Source organism: Triturus cristatus, chromosome 6 (genome assembly GCF_964204655.1).
Source record: "Triturus cristatus chromosome 6, aTriCri1.1, whole genome shotgun sequence".
Classification (NCBI taxonomy): Eukaryota; Metazoa; Chordata; class Amphibia; order Caudata; family Salamandridae; genus Triturus; species Triturus cristatus.
The window spans coordinates 1,344,786,416-1,344,801,781 of record NC_140589.1 but is presented as its reverse complement, the minus strand read 5'-3'; positions in this window follow the sequence as shown (position 1 = coordinate 1,344,801,781).

Genomic DNA, 15,366 nt, shown 5'->3' with positions numbered 1-15,366 from the left:
GTTTTAGTCTGCATGTCAGAATTTTTTAATGAAATAGAAGAGGATTTGAGAAGTCACTCAAAATGTGCCCTAATTTTTCTTTCTGCAGCACTAATCATACTTTTTATGGAAAAATGAACCCCCTCATTTTGTTCCTTTTTAAATTAAATGTTTTAAGAGTTACCACTTTAATCCAAGCAAGATGGCTTCAGGTGTGCCATATGTTTATCATAAGTAGGACTGTTAGCGCTCTAGTTGTTCTTTGGAACACTCTGGGAAGCTGCAGTAGAACACAAAGGAATCAACGGACAGTCTCTGCCCTTGTTGGATGTACATGTTTTACTGAGAATGTCAGACTTCATTCTCACATGACTGAGAAAGATAATGTGAATTTACAGAAAATAAGCTCTCAGTTTAGCTTATAGATCACCTTCCAAACCTCTGTGGGAAAAGCATGAGAAAGTATTTTTCTCTCAATCATGATATCCCAGCAGAAGGCTTTTTCACATGGTGAAATCACCTTAGAACATACCACAATTCCTAAAATGAGTATGGTACCATCAACAAATGATTTATAATGTAACTAAAGTCTTAAAACCTTCTATTAACTGCAATGCTTTTTAATGAGGTGCTATCATGTATATTGGTCCCAAGATGGCTGCCAACACTTATTGGATGAAGTGCTGACAGCCAATCAGATCTCAGGATGAGATGTGTGGTTAGGGTCCGCCCACATATATATATGATTTTACTTTTGATTTTCTCAGGAACTACTGAACAGATTGACACCAGACCTGCAAAAGGCACTTCCCTGACCTGAGGACTACCTCTCTGCCAAATTTCAAGTAATTCTGTTCAGCCGTTCGGGCTGTACCTTGGACTAAAGGTCCCTATGGAAAATTGCATGGGGAAAACGCGTTTTGGGACCCCCCTTTTTTCTCAGCCCCCGCTTGACGAATCCCCTGAGACTTTCAGGGTAGGAGGGGAGCGGAGCGCCCCACCTATTTTGAAAATTTTGCGAGGATTCGTCAACCGGCGTCAAAGTTATTCCAAATAGAATGTTGCGGATTTCCTATGGAAACACGGTCCTAACTATAACTATCTACTGGCGACCGCCAGTAGATAATATATATATATATATATATTATATATATATATATATATATATATATATCCAAAACCTCCGTAGCTCCTTCCAAAGTACTGGGACCCGAGGAGGGTGGCGTACACGCCGGCGGAGCGTGCCGGCAAAAGTATTCCAAAAGTAACAAAGTTAAATATTGTACGCTCTCAGGAAAAGAAGCAGGACAACAGTCTAGTTACTCCAAGTTTAATCCACTACGCGTTTTGACTGTAAACAGTCTTAATCACGTGAAAAGAACACATGAGAAATGGTAGCTAATAAAGTTTTGCACGAGTAAAAATCATAAAAATAGAAAGAGGAAATATCTATGCCAATGGCGGGCATGATGTAAAGGTAAAACTATCATTGCTAATGCGTAAGTAGGTAGACTCCCCAATTCTGTACATAAATAGTATACAAATAATGACAGTGCATGACAAAGGCAAATCTTGCAATTGGAACATAATTAAAGTGTTTGCACAAGTCCCGTTTGCGTTATATCAATACAACGTTACATGTCAAGTCAAACGCGCGGGGCTTAACAATAGCCAATAAAGTGTCTATAAAAAGAGAACAAATAATGCACAAATTATGTTAATGCACAAAAGAGCAAGTATTGCATATAGAACATAATTATAGTGTTCGCGCAAGTCCCAAATACGTTGTATTAGTACAACTTATGCTATCAGAGTTAGACGCTCGGGGCTAAACAATGTCTCAGAAGTCTATTATAGAAGTGAAAACAAATTACTGTCATAGTGACATGTCGCTATCCACTAGAATCACTACATACAAGTCAGAATGTACTTTTCTGTGTTGACAGACGGATAACTGTTGAGTACAACTGTTATACCAAAAAATATTATTCCAAATGACAACACAAAGTCTATGTAAATTACACAAGTGCCCTGGCAAAGTTGCTCCCCATCTGGTCAAAACGGGACCTGCGCTAATAAGATCTAGTAACTGAAATGCTAATGCCCTTACCGCTTACCACCATATTAATCCCATATCCTAAACATGATAGTAAGGTATTCAGATAATATGGCAATCATGTCAATTGTAAAATACCAAGCCTGTGCACATGTACCCAGCCACAGACAGTTAATTTTTTTATTTTAATATTTTTATTGGTTTTAACATATTTTTATTCCCCCCCCGACATGTAGACATTTTGTATTTTTACATCATACATTTTTATGTTTATCATATTTACATAACTATTATAGTAAATCTTACAGGAAATATTCCAAAGACAAAAGTAGAATAAAAAAAAAAAAAAAAAAAAAACAAGAAATAGATAAAAAAAAAAAAAAAAAATAAGAAAAAAAAGGGGAAGAAAGGGAGAGAATACAGCTAGGAGAGATAACATAAACATGTTGCAGCATTGGTAATAAATCAAATTTGTAAATCTCGCCAAAGTGTAAGAGGAGTCCAGATATTCATGCCCCTTTCCCGTCGCCTTCTGCTTTTCCGTTTATAAATAGCTATCTCGATATTGTGCAGCGCTAAGAGCCTAGCTAACCATTGTTGAAAGGTAGGCGGTATCGGGTCTAGCCAGGCCGATGCTAGGCATAGCCTCCAGACGGCCATGGCCACAAATACTAGATCATAGCCATCCTCAAGTTTTTCTGTATTAACAACCCCAAGTACCATTGCCTCTGGAGGCAAAACAACCATTCAATGGAGGACAGAAGTTAAAAACCTCTCTATGTTTTGTATCAGAGGTATTAGCACTGGACAGGTGGCAAAGATATGGATAGAGTCTGCTTTAAATAGATTACACCTCGGGCAGCAAGTCCCATTGCCAGTTCCCCATTTTGCAATCTTATTCGGTGTATAGTAGAGACAAAAGAAGGTTTTATAAAATTGTGTCTGAAGTTTAGTGGAGATAAGAAGCGTTTGAGCTAATTTATAGGAGTCTAGAGATCCTTCTTTAGAAATACTGAGTTTGTTTTGCCAATTTATTGCCATTTTATCTAAATCATCCGGAAGTTTATCCAGCAACGACTCATACACTCCACCAATCGACTGTTTCTTGGAATGTATAATTATCTCTATAATCATAGATTTTTCCCAGATGTTTCTTAATCCAAATTTATGAGTTAGAAAGGTTCTAATTTGAAGAAATTTAAAAATGTCCCGCCAATCTAGGCCAAATTCTCCTTTCAAGACTTCAAAAGATTTAATCCCCTGATTAGTATAAAAATCCCCTAGTTGTGTTATTCCCAGGTTGTACCATTTTTTAACACAGTTATCTTTGAAGATGGTTGATGGGAGCATTGGGTTATTTAATACGGGGGTGTAGTATGAAAATCGTCCTATTCCTAACACTTTTTTTACAGCCTTCCATACCTTAAAGCAGCTATAGGGAGTCTTAAATTTAACCTTTTTATAGTAGCTATCATGTGTGTGTATCCAGAAATAGCCATAACAGGATTCCCCGACCAATAACTGAAAGATTGAGGCGGTGTATTCCTCTGTATTATTGCATCCTTGTAATAATTCCTTGCTGTATAGTAGTACACAAGACCAGTAATATCTCCGTAAATTGGGGAGCGCTAGCCCACCTCTATCCTTAGGAAGAGTAAGAAATTTATATGCTCGCCGGGGTTGTGCGTATGACCATATAAATCTAGAAAAGATACGTTCCATTGCTTTAAACCACTGATTTGGAATTTCTAGGCAGATTGCCCTGAATACATACAAAATCTTTGGAAAGTACACCATTTTAATTGCATTAGTTCTTCCAATAATGGAGAGGTGGAGATTATTTACTCGTTGTAAATCTTTTTGTATTGTGTTGAGTAATGGCTTAAGATTTAAATCCACCACTTCCTCTAGTTTTGAAGAGATTGTCACCCCCAGGTATGTCGCTCCCAGCACGACCCTAGGATCGTCCATCAAAATTTTTTGGTTTAAGACAATTTGTGTCTTTCCTTGGTTTAGCGCATAGCCAGAGACCAGTCCAAATTTTCTGGCCTCGGTCTCAATAGCCGGCATCGCTACCTTAGGGTCTGCAGTAACTATAGCAATGTCGTCCGCATATGCTAGTATTTTTGTTACATATCCCTGTGATACAATAGGGATTATATGATTGTTTTTCTCTAAGTAGCGGATGAAAAAATCTATATATATAGCGAAAAGCAATGGCGAGCAAGGGCATCCCTGGCGAGTTCCTCTCGAAACAACGATTTCCTTAGTTAGACTTCCATTAACAGATACGACGGCTCTAGGATTATAATACATTTTTTGTATCGCTTGAGTAAACTTGGTTCGAAATCCCATCGTCGCCATTGCTTTCCAAAGAAACGGCCAGGAGACCCTATCAAAAGCCTTCTCTGCATCCAAAAGTATCAGGGCCATAGGGTCTCCGGTAATTTCTGTTCCATCGAAAAGTGTAATAACCCTCTGAATGTGATTTATAGTTGACCTTCCAGGGACGAAACCTGTTTGGCTTTTGACGATAACTTTATGTATTATAGGCGCAATTCTATTTGCCAAAATTTTAGAGTATATTTTAGAGTCAGCGTTTATAAGGGTTATTGGGCGATATGATCCTAGTTGTTCTGGGGGTTTCCCTTTTTTAGCAAAAATAACAATTCTTGCCTTAGACCAAGAGCCGGGAGGTTCCCCCCCAGAAAAGATATGTGTAATTAGATCACTAAATGTATGTTTTATTTCGTCCCAAAATATTCTATAAAATTCTGATGGGATGCAGTCCAGCCCTGTTGCCTTTCCTTTAGGGAGGCTCTTAACAGCTGTCAGGACCTCTTCCATATTTGGTATTTCCTCCAGAGCCATCTGTATATTTACCTCGAGTTTTATGGTTTCACAATTCTCTAGGTATCTTTCTATTTCTATGGTGTCTCCATGGCTGCTGTCATTGTATAATTCTTTATAGAACCTCCAAAATGCTTGCTTGATCAGCTCTGGGTCCTTTAACAGTCCTTCCACTGGATCTACAATCTCCCTTATTAAATTAGCATTGGCCTGTTGTCGTAGTTGCATTGCCAGTTGATGTCCCACTAGCTAGTTAACTTCATAAACTAGTTCTTTTCGTGCAGTGGCTTTCCGGATTGCTTTATCTGTAAAAATATTAGTAATAGCTGCCTTGGCAACTGCTACTTGGGCTAAAGTACTAGAGATATCCCTGGTCATATCTACATTGCTAGTAGCACTAATGAGTCCGATTTCTGCTGATATAAGTTCATCCTGTAACCTCCTTAATTCCTCTTTCTCTCTTTTATTTATTCGAAGCGAATATGACATAGTCTCGCCCCGGACCCCTGCTTTCAACGTATCCCACACAACCTCTATTGATGAGCTATTGATATTTTCTGTGAGGAATTTTGGTATCCAATCTTTCATGTGGGTAAGATACTGAGGATCATATAATAATGCTTTTTCAAATGACCACAGGTTAGGCTCTGATTTAGCTAAGCTAGTAGTCAAGGTGCAAAAAAGGGGGTTGTGGTCAGATAATATCCGGGGCAGTTTGACAGTTTGGGAGGTCCTAATTAATGAGCTTGAGAGTAAAATGTAGTCGATTCTGGTATGTGTACGATGTGGATTTGAATAAAAGGTATATCCAGGGTCGCCAGTATTAAAATTAGCAATCTGCCAGCTATCCACAAGTCCATGTACAAGACATAGATCTTTAAGAGAGCGGAATACTTTGGGTTTTCGCCCTTTATAGACCCAGTCATCATTTAAGGACCAATTAATGGGAAGGTTTATATTGAAGTCCCCACATACCAGGGCCGGAAGAAGCCAGTGTGTTAATTCATTGGAGACCTCATCAAAGACCGCGGGGTCATCTATATTGTTCCCATAAATAGCACAAATTGTTATTTTTTGCCCTGTTTGATGATTACATTCGGTGATAGCCCAACGGCCAAACTTATCGGTTTTAGAATTATTAAACACCAATCCACTCCCTTTAGCCAGAATAGCCACACCGCGATTTTTAACCCCTTGTGAAGTAGCGCACACCAATTTATAACCTAGTGTGTTTAACAACTGTCTCTGGGATCCTTCAATATGCGTTTCCTGCATGCACACGACATTAGCTCCCCAGTTTTGTAGCCCGATAGCAACCATTTGCCTTTTTTTAAAGTCGTTTAAACCACCTATGTTCAAGGATAATACCTTTATCGCAGCCATGCTGATAGAGCAAGCATGCCGTATTTTATTTCACATGTGTTCTGATTTCCTGTGATCCCTAAAACCGTTTCCTTATTCCTTTTTAACATAAATTTACTACCCTTTATGTCTAACCTGTCCGAATTTCCCCCCTCCCCTTTGCCCTCCCCCCACCCGCCACCACCTTTGAAGGTTACCTGGGCCAGTCTGGTCCAGGGGTGTGACATCTGCGCAAGCAGGCCCTGTGAACTAGGCTATTTTGAGGTAAATAAGATGCTTACTTTTATGGATGATCCACATCCTAAGACATTTAGATTCCCCGAGCCAATCAAGCTAAGTTCCACAAGTTCCCCAACGTGTATCTACTACAAAATAAGAATTATAATAATTGATTAATCTTAGATATCCTCTTTTTCGCTACAAGATATATGCTTGATTTAGATTATTTCCCTGAGTGTCGGGAGGCTGTCTCAGATTTCCCGAAGATAGTTCTCTGCCAGTATTTCACTATTAAAATTTCTTGTAACACCTTTAAATATAATTTTCAATCGTGCTGGATTTTGGAGGAATATTTTTGCTCCAGCTTTTTCAAATGGTTCAAATAGCTGGCGCATTCTCCACCTTCGCTCCACAGTGGCATGAGCGAAGTCTGGTCTGACAAAAAAATTAAACCCCTTATGTTCTCTTTGGGTAGTAGGTCTTGCAAGATCGTACATTTTTTCACGAAGGAGAAAGTTCCCAAAGTAGACCAACATTGCCCTTGGAAATTTATTTTGTTTGTTAGAGTTTCTTGGTAGCATTAAGGGGAAGCGATGGGCTCGCTGGACTTCCCTCTCCATATCCCATGTTTCCAGTTCTGGAAATGATGTTTTTAGTAAGGTAACCATGGCCGCTCTGGCATCATTTCCTTCAAAATTTTCCACAGACAGTTAATAGGGTTATGTCAACATGTCTCGTGTTACAACAGTAAATCGCTACCAAAACATCTACTTAATTGAAATTCCAGAGGTGAGAAGTGAAGTGCCGGGTAAGCAAACAATGAAAAGGGTAGGTTGCCCGTGTAGGTAAATACCAGTGAGTGGGCCCCTTCCTTTTCCTCTGCAAGAAGAAAAGAAAGAAAAGGTTAAAATCAAGTGTTAGCAACAAATAACAAACATGTAACAAGACTAATTTATAAGTCTTAAAAATAATCTCTGAACACCCACAATGAGAGGAAGCGGATAAAATGGATATAATCTAATAGCCTAGAAAGCCTGAAGTAAGCAAAACATTATTACAGTTAGTTAAGAACAGAAACCACTGGGCATTTAACATCTTCCCCTAAGGTGTATTGCTAGTTCCTCGTCCATATTAAGCCCACCCAGATGTTTAGTTTGGAATTCAATAATATATTTAGATTCACGTTGTCTAAGATTGAGCGCCCTGTCCCCTCCTCTAGGATTCTTAGGAATTTGTTTGAGGATCATTTAACTTAATTCTGCTGCACTGGAGAAATGTTTGTCATGAAAATGGCGTGCCACTGGATATTTAGGGTCATTGTTGTTAATCGCCCTGAGATGTTCGAGGATCCTTTTCTTTGCTGCACATGTGGTGCTCCCAATGTACCAAAGCTTACAAGTGCACTCAATGGCATAAATCACAAAGGTAGTGCTGTAAGTGAGGAATTGAGTGATTTTTCTATGACTCCCCCATACTCCATACTACCTCTGAATTTGCTGTGTCTACATGCTTTGCAGTGGCCGCAATGGAAAAACCCTAGAGGCCATGGCTGGCAGTACTGGTGTAGTTGGTGATGTCATTCTTGACTACCAGATCTCGGATGTTTCTATCCCGTCTATATGTCACATTAGGTCTCTCTGTCATACTGTTACCTATGGTTCCATCACTCTTCAGAATGTCCCAGTTCCTAGCTAGGATGCGTTTGACGTTCTGTGAGTCAGAGTTGTATGTCAGAACTAACCGTGTGGTGTCCGTCTCAGATTCAGCCTCATTTACTGTTCTATCCTGTAGGGTCTGTGTTCTCTCTACCCCCATCGCCCTCTCGTTGGCTTTGTTCAAAACCCAATTGGGATAACCTCTGGTTTTGTACCAACTAATGATGATCTCACTTTCCTCAGCATAGGCTGCAGCATTGTTACAGTTCCTTTTCGCCCTCAGCAGTTCTCCATACGGTATACTCCATTTGAGTGCCTCTGGGTGGCTGCTGAGGGCATGCAGGACACTGTTACTTGCCGTTGCCTTGCGAAACAGAGAAGTGCATACTTTCCCTTCTTTTATAGTAAGGCAAACATCAAGATATTCTGCTTTCATGGCACCAATGCTACCAGAGAGGAAAATGTTGTACTTATTGGTGTTCAGCTTCTTGATGAAGTCTTCAGCCTCATCCCTAGATCCCCTCCAGATGATGAAAAGGTCATCAATGTAGCGTAGCCACATGATGACTTTCTGGAGGTCATTCATGAGAGTGAGGCTGGCGAAGATCTCCTCCTCCCAGTAGCCCATGAACAGATTGGCAAAACTGGGAGCGTAGCAAGAACCCATCGCAGTACCTGTAGTCTGCCTATAGAGGGCGCCATTAAAGGCAAAGATGTTATTTTTGAGGTAGAACTCTGTCATTTCGATGATCATACTACTGTGTTCCCGTTATACTTTAATGGTCTTTTTTGTAAAAAATGGTTGCATGCTTCTAGACCTTGCTGGTGGTCAATTATAGTATATAGGGACTGTACATCAAGGACAATCATAAAGTAGTCCTGATTCCAGGTTAAGTTTTCTATTTTACACAGAAAATCTTTCGTGTCCCTTATATAGCTGGGTAGTTGCATCACAAAATCCCTCAAAAAGTAATTGACATATTTGGAAATATGTTCAGTGACGCTCCCTATTGAGGACACAATGGGGAGTCCTAGTGGTCTCATAGCGTCCTTGTGAAGTTTGGGCAGGAGGTATAGAATGGGGAGCCTAGGGGTGTTCATTCTTCAAATAACAGAACTCCTCCCACACCAGAAGGCCCTTATCTCTCCAAGTCATCAGCTTATCCCAAATTTCAGTAATACTCTCATTATAAGTTTCGTGGGTGACGTGCATGTAGAATCTATTGTCCTCTAGTTGTCTAGAGGCTTCACTGATATAGTCATCCCTATTGAGGATAACCACATTGCCACCCTTGTCCGCTGGACGGATGACAATGTTGGGGTCCTCAGTAAGATCCTTCAAAGCCTGTCTCTGTGAATGAGAAAGATTGTTGTTGGTGTATCTTCGTTGTTTAGTGGCTTTTTGTTCTAAGTCTCTGAGTGCTTTGACAGTACAGTCTTGAAATGTGTCAATGTTATCATGTGGAAGTAAGGGTAAAACGTACACCTAACCTTGAAGTCAGTACATGCAGCTACATCATGTTCTAAGTTCATGGCGTCGAGTGTTTGCGTGGTACTAGTAAGGTCGCTACTTTCTAAATGCCCAGTGGTTTCTGTTCTTAACTAACTGTAGAAATGTTTTGCTTCCTTCAGGCTTTCTAGGCTATTAGATTATAGCCATTTTATCCGCTTCCTCCCATTGTGGGTGTTCAGAGATTATTTTTAAGATTTATAAAGTTAGTCTTGTTACATGTTTGTTATATGTTGCTAACACTTGATTTTAACCTTTTCTTTCTTTTCACTTGCAGACGAAAAGGAAGGGGCCCACTCACTGGTATTCACCTACACGGGCAACCTACCCTTTTCATCATTTGCTTACCCAGCACTTCACTTCTCACCTCTGGAATTTCAATTAAGTAGTTGTTTTGGTAGCGATTTACTGTTGTAACACGAGACATGTTGACATAACCCTACTAACTGTCTGTGGCTGGGTACATGTGCACAGGCTTGGTATTTTACAATTGACATTATTGCCATATTATCTGCATACCTTACTATCATGTTTAGGATATGGAATTAATATGGTGGTAAGCGGTAATGGCATTAGCATTTCAGTTACTAGATCTTATTTGCGCAGGTCCCGTTTTGACCAGATGGGGAGCAACTTTGCCAGGGCACTTGTGTAATTTACATAGACTTTGTGTTGTCATTTGGAATAATATTTTTTGGTATAACAGTTGTACTCAACAGTTATCCATCTGTCAACACAGAAAAGTACATTCTGACTTGAATGTACTGCTTCTAGTGGATAGCGGAATGTCACTATGATAGTAATTTGTTTTCACTTCTATAATAGACTTCTGAGACATTGTTTAGCCCAGAGCGTCTAACTCTGATAGGATAAGTTGTACTAATACAACGTATTTGGGACTTGCGCGAACACTATAATTATGTTCTATATGCAATACTTGCCCTTTTGTGCATTAACATCATTTGTGCATTATTTGTTCTCTTTTTATAGACACATTATTGGATATTGTTAAGCCCCGCGCGTTTGACTTGACATGTAAAGTTGTATTGATATAACGCAATCAGGACTTGTGCGAACACTTTAATTATGTTCCAATTGCAAGATTTTCCTTTGTCATGCACTGTCATTATTTGTATCTATTTATGTAAAGAATTGGGGAGTCTACCCACTTACGCATTAGAAATGATAGTTTTACCTTTACATCATGGCCGCCACTGGCATAGATATGTCCTCTTTCTATTTTTATGATTTGTACTCGTGCAAAACTTTATTAGCTACCGTTTCCCCTGTGTTCTTTTCACGTGATCAAGATTGTTTACAGTCGAAACGTGTTGTGGATTAAACTTGGAGTAACTAGACTGTTGTCCTGCTTCTTATCCTGAGAGCGTACAATATTTAACTTTGTTACTTTTGATATATATATATGTTTGCAAAAAAAGAAGCAGAGATCTCTGGGTAGTTCTCAAGTTTAGGTGGAAAGCAGCTCCATTATAGAGCACTCTCAACACCAGCGACACTCTAAATTTGCTCACCTCAAATGTCTGCTTTTCTATCAAAGTCTTTAAGCATAGGATTAGCACGGTGCCATCCACGCTGAGATAGAAAGGGACAAACTCTTTTGTCATTTCTACAGCAAAGTCTTTAGCATAGGATTAGTACAGGGCTATCCATGCCAATCTGTAAAATGACCAAAGCCTTTTACCACTCCACGCACAGTATTACAGCTTTGGATTGGTAAAATACCATCCAAGCCAACCTGAAGTTAATAAAGCCAACCTCTGACATGTGTTTCTCTCTCATTAGATCTCTTCAAAGAGGTATAGCTTTGTCCAGACAGATATATATAATTTACAGAAAAAAAACAAAGGTGATATATATTCATTGAAAAAAACCAAAGGTTACAGGGACGTTATAGTTAGGCTCACATTTCATTCATACAAATCCAGAAAAATTCAACAGTTATAGTTAGCTCTGCTAACTATAACTTATACCCCCTCAATGCACTGCTTATGACCTCACATATTACATCACTCAACTTGTGGAGGGGTGTGGTGCAGCGGCCAGGGCAGCTGACTTCGGAGCAGAGGGCTCATGGTTCGAGCTCCGGCGGCAGCTCAGCTCAGCACCATGTGACTCTGGGCAATAGCTCACTTAATTTCCACAACGGCCCCCAGCGCCTTTAGACCCGTTAGGGTGAGTAGCTTGCGCTTTACAAAATACGGATTTACATTTACATTTACTCATGACATGGTTAGTGACATCACTGATGACATCTAAAATTACATCACTCATGACATCTGAAATTACATCACTCATGAAATCATCCAGTGATTCTGATTGTTTTCTAAAAGTTACTGAGAATAGAAAATTACTGTGACCAAATTGTTTCTAAATATGTTCCCTGCATGCCGGAGATAAAGGTATAAATAAACCAAAGTTTAAAAGCCTTGAAGGAGGTGAAATATAATAATTTTGAAAATGTTTATGATCAGTTATATTTACACAGATATAATAAAACTACTGTATGTCTTTACAGCATCCTCAAGAGCAGGCGAAGGAGATATTGGCCAAGAAGGCAGGGAAGCAGCTGGCCACTGTGATTCGGTGGTGAAACATCAGACACCGATGGAAACAATGGTATGGAGGGTGAGGGAACTGGAATGGAGGCCACCACATTTTCATCTTAATCAAGGCCTCTACAAGTGACCAGTCCATAGTGGTGGTGGACTCTACCAGAACTGTATCAGCCTCTTCCTTGTCCACCACCCAGAGACACATCTCCACCCTTCCTATTGCTCTCCCCAGTTGGCCAAACCCCAACCCCTAAAAGAGCTGGAATCTCCTTTGCCACAGGCATCTCACCCCCTGCCCCCGTACCCTGGCTGCGCTGAGTGAAGAGGCTATTGACCTATTAGGCCGCATCTGTGTAGGCCAGAATGCGATAGTGAATGGCATCCAGAGGCTAACCTGCCAAATGCAACAGATGATTACATTTCTGGATGCCATTCACAGTTCAATGTTTGGCATGCAAAGATTGCTTGCTAAAATAGCAGCCTCCTCACCCACCCCTCTCACTCACCCAAGCCTCCCTACCAGCCCAACATTCTGCCTCAACTCAGGTCCCTTCCTCAACCCAAATCCAAACTCCCATCCCAATCCCAAGCAGACTCACTTATTTGCAGGCACCCACTCCAACAGATACAACAGCAGAATCGCACACACACATAAACACAAACACACAAAGAAACACATAAACAACATACACACACTATTGAAAATACACCCACGAGCACTACAATACCCACAACCACCACTACCACACCACAACCATCACCACACCTACAAGCACATACCCACTCCAGCTCCCTCTACCTCCAAAAGCCAATCCTCTAACACCCCTCCTACCTTTACTTCTCCTTTCAAATTCACCTCTTATCTGTCCTTAACCCCTACCAAACCCAAACCCAACCCTTCCAAGAAAATTCCTTTAGGTGCCTGCTCTATGCCCAACACATGCCCCTTCCTGAGAAGGTTACACTTTGGACTATGTTTAGGAGGCAAGCTATGGGCAACAAAGACAAAAGGTGTTGTTGTATAAACCCCTTTTTTTAATTGAAAAAAAGTTTATGAGCTAATTTTCTCAATTATAGATAAAATAATTTAATTTTGAAAAATTTGTCCTAACATGTTTATTCATTTTCAATTCATTGATTATTACAATTGTTAATGATGAAAAGGTGAAATACATTTTCTTCCATTTATAACAGGAAATGCAAAAGATATTTTAAATCACAAATGTGTTCAAACATTAGGAAAACAAATGTAATGGACATTATAAATTTAGTGCAAGCATTCATCATGATAATAGACACTTATGCCCAAAAAACTATTGACATTTGAATTTTTAAGTGTTAATACAGGTGTATTTATTTCAACTTAATAAGGGAAAAAGTAAGCACATGCATTACACAAGGTTGACAGCAGCAGGTTGACAGGTTGATAATTCTCAGAAGCATATATATATTTTTTAATGCATGATAGTTTTGAATACCACAGAGGTGTTGGGTTGATCATCAATTGTTCTTATGTAATAAGATGTATGATCTGAGTTGCTATCTCCTTTTATTGATGTTATTGTTTTTTTATGATTGTATTTTTAATGTACGTCTATGGTTTTAAATCAAAATTGAATTGATACTGGCTTGCCCTTTAGTACATTTTGATAGTGCAAAAATACAGTTAATAAAATACAGAAAATGCAACATAAATAATTACAAAAATGATTTAAGTTTAGAACTAACATTGATTTTACATTTATTTTTCAAACATGTTTTACCTTGTCTAGTGCAAATACTGTATTATAATAATTTATTCAGAAAATGTGTAATGCATATAGAAACAATTTGATAGTTTATGAAAAATAATTAAACACATCTTGTATGAACCCATTATGAATTTTGATTAATGGCAAATTTTCTGTAAGAGTTCATAATGATGATATAAGCTTGCACCAAATTTGAAGGGAAAAAAGTCAGTACAGAAGTGTTTCTTTAAATATCTTAAACCAAATCATTATACACATATGCGTTACACATTAGAAGCAAAGTGCTTGTAAGTGAAATTTAAAAATGCACGAGTCCAGAGCAAATTTGAAGGGGAAAAAGTCAATACAGGTGTGTTTCTTTACATTTCTTAAACCAAATCATTACAAACATATGCATTACACGTTAGAAGCAAATTGCTTGTAAGTGAAATTTAAAAATTCATGAGACCAGTGCAAATGTAAACAGACAATTCATAAGAAAACAAGTCAAAAAGAAGCTCACCTTCAATTCTAGCGACGACGGGGTTGATTTGCTTCATGGTCAAGTAGTAGAAAAGGAAGGACTTGGGCGATCGGGTTCATGATGATAAGGGAATTGGAAAAAAGAAAATGTTTCTCTCTTGTATTCCTTCGAAACCACCAACTCTAGTGTGGAGGTTCACCTGCGCAGTTATGTCGATGGGAAGGCACATCGTTATTGGCCCGGCGGAAATATTGGCGGAACTCCCTCTGACAGCCGCTTTTGCCTATGATGTGGAAGGAAAATTCTGGCGTAGACGGCAGGACTCAGACAGACTATCGTCCAGGGACACGCTTGCATCTAAATTGAGAGAGCAGACCGCCCAGTAAATGAACAAATTAACCAACAGAAAAGTGATGGTGGGAGCAGATCTACCAAGATCTAAAAAAGGCCCTCTGGGGCAGATTTACAAAAACATTCACGCAGCGCAGCCCCCCGCAAGGCTGTGCTGCGTTACGTGACAGGGAGGAAGCAGGAGAGTGCCATATCTTCAGAGCTATGATCTCTCCTCCCCTTTCCCTTGTGCTGATTTCAGCTGCCGAGCGCCACGCACACACCTTAGCGCCATAGCGCTAGGGTGTGTGCATTAGTCTAGCATAAGTTTTGTACAGGAAGGGTACCCTTCCTGTACAAAATACGATGCCCAGACACGATGCAAAGTTTTTCCCACTTTGTATGTGTGCTGCACAGTGCAGCACGCATACATAGTAATAAAAGGAAGGAGAAATGAAAGCATTTCTCCTTCCTTGCGCCTACTTGAAAAGGGTGCAGTTTTTCTCACGCTAAACCCGATCTACTTTATTTAGTAAATTGGGTTTACTAGCGTGTCTGTGACAGACATTTCCCGGAACTACCCATATCCACTTCGTACTTCAAAACAGCATCATATAC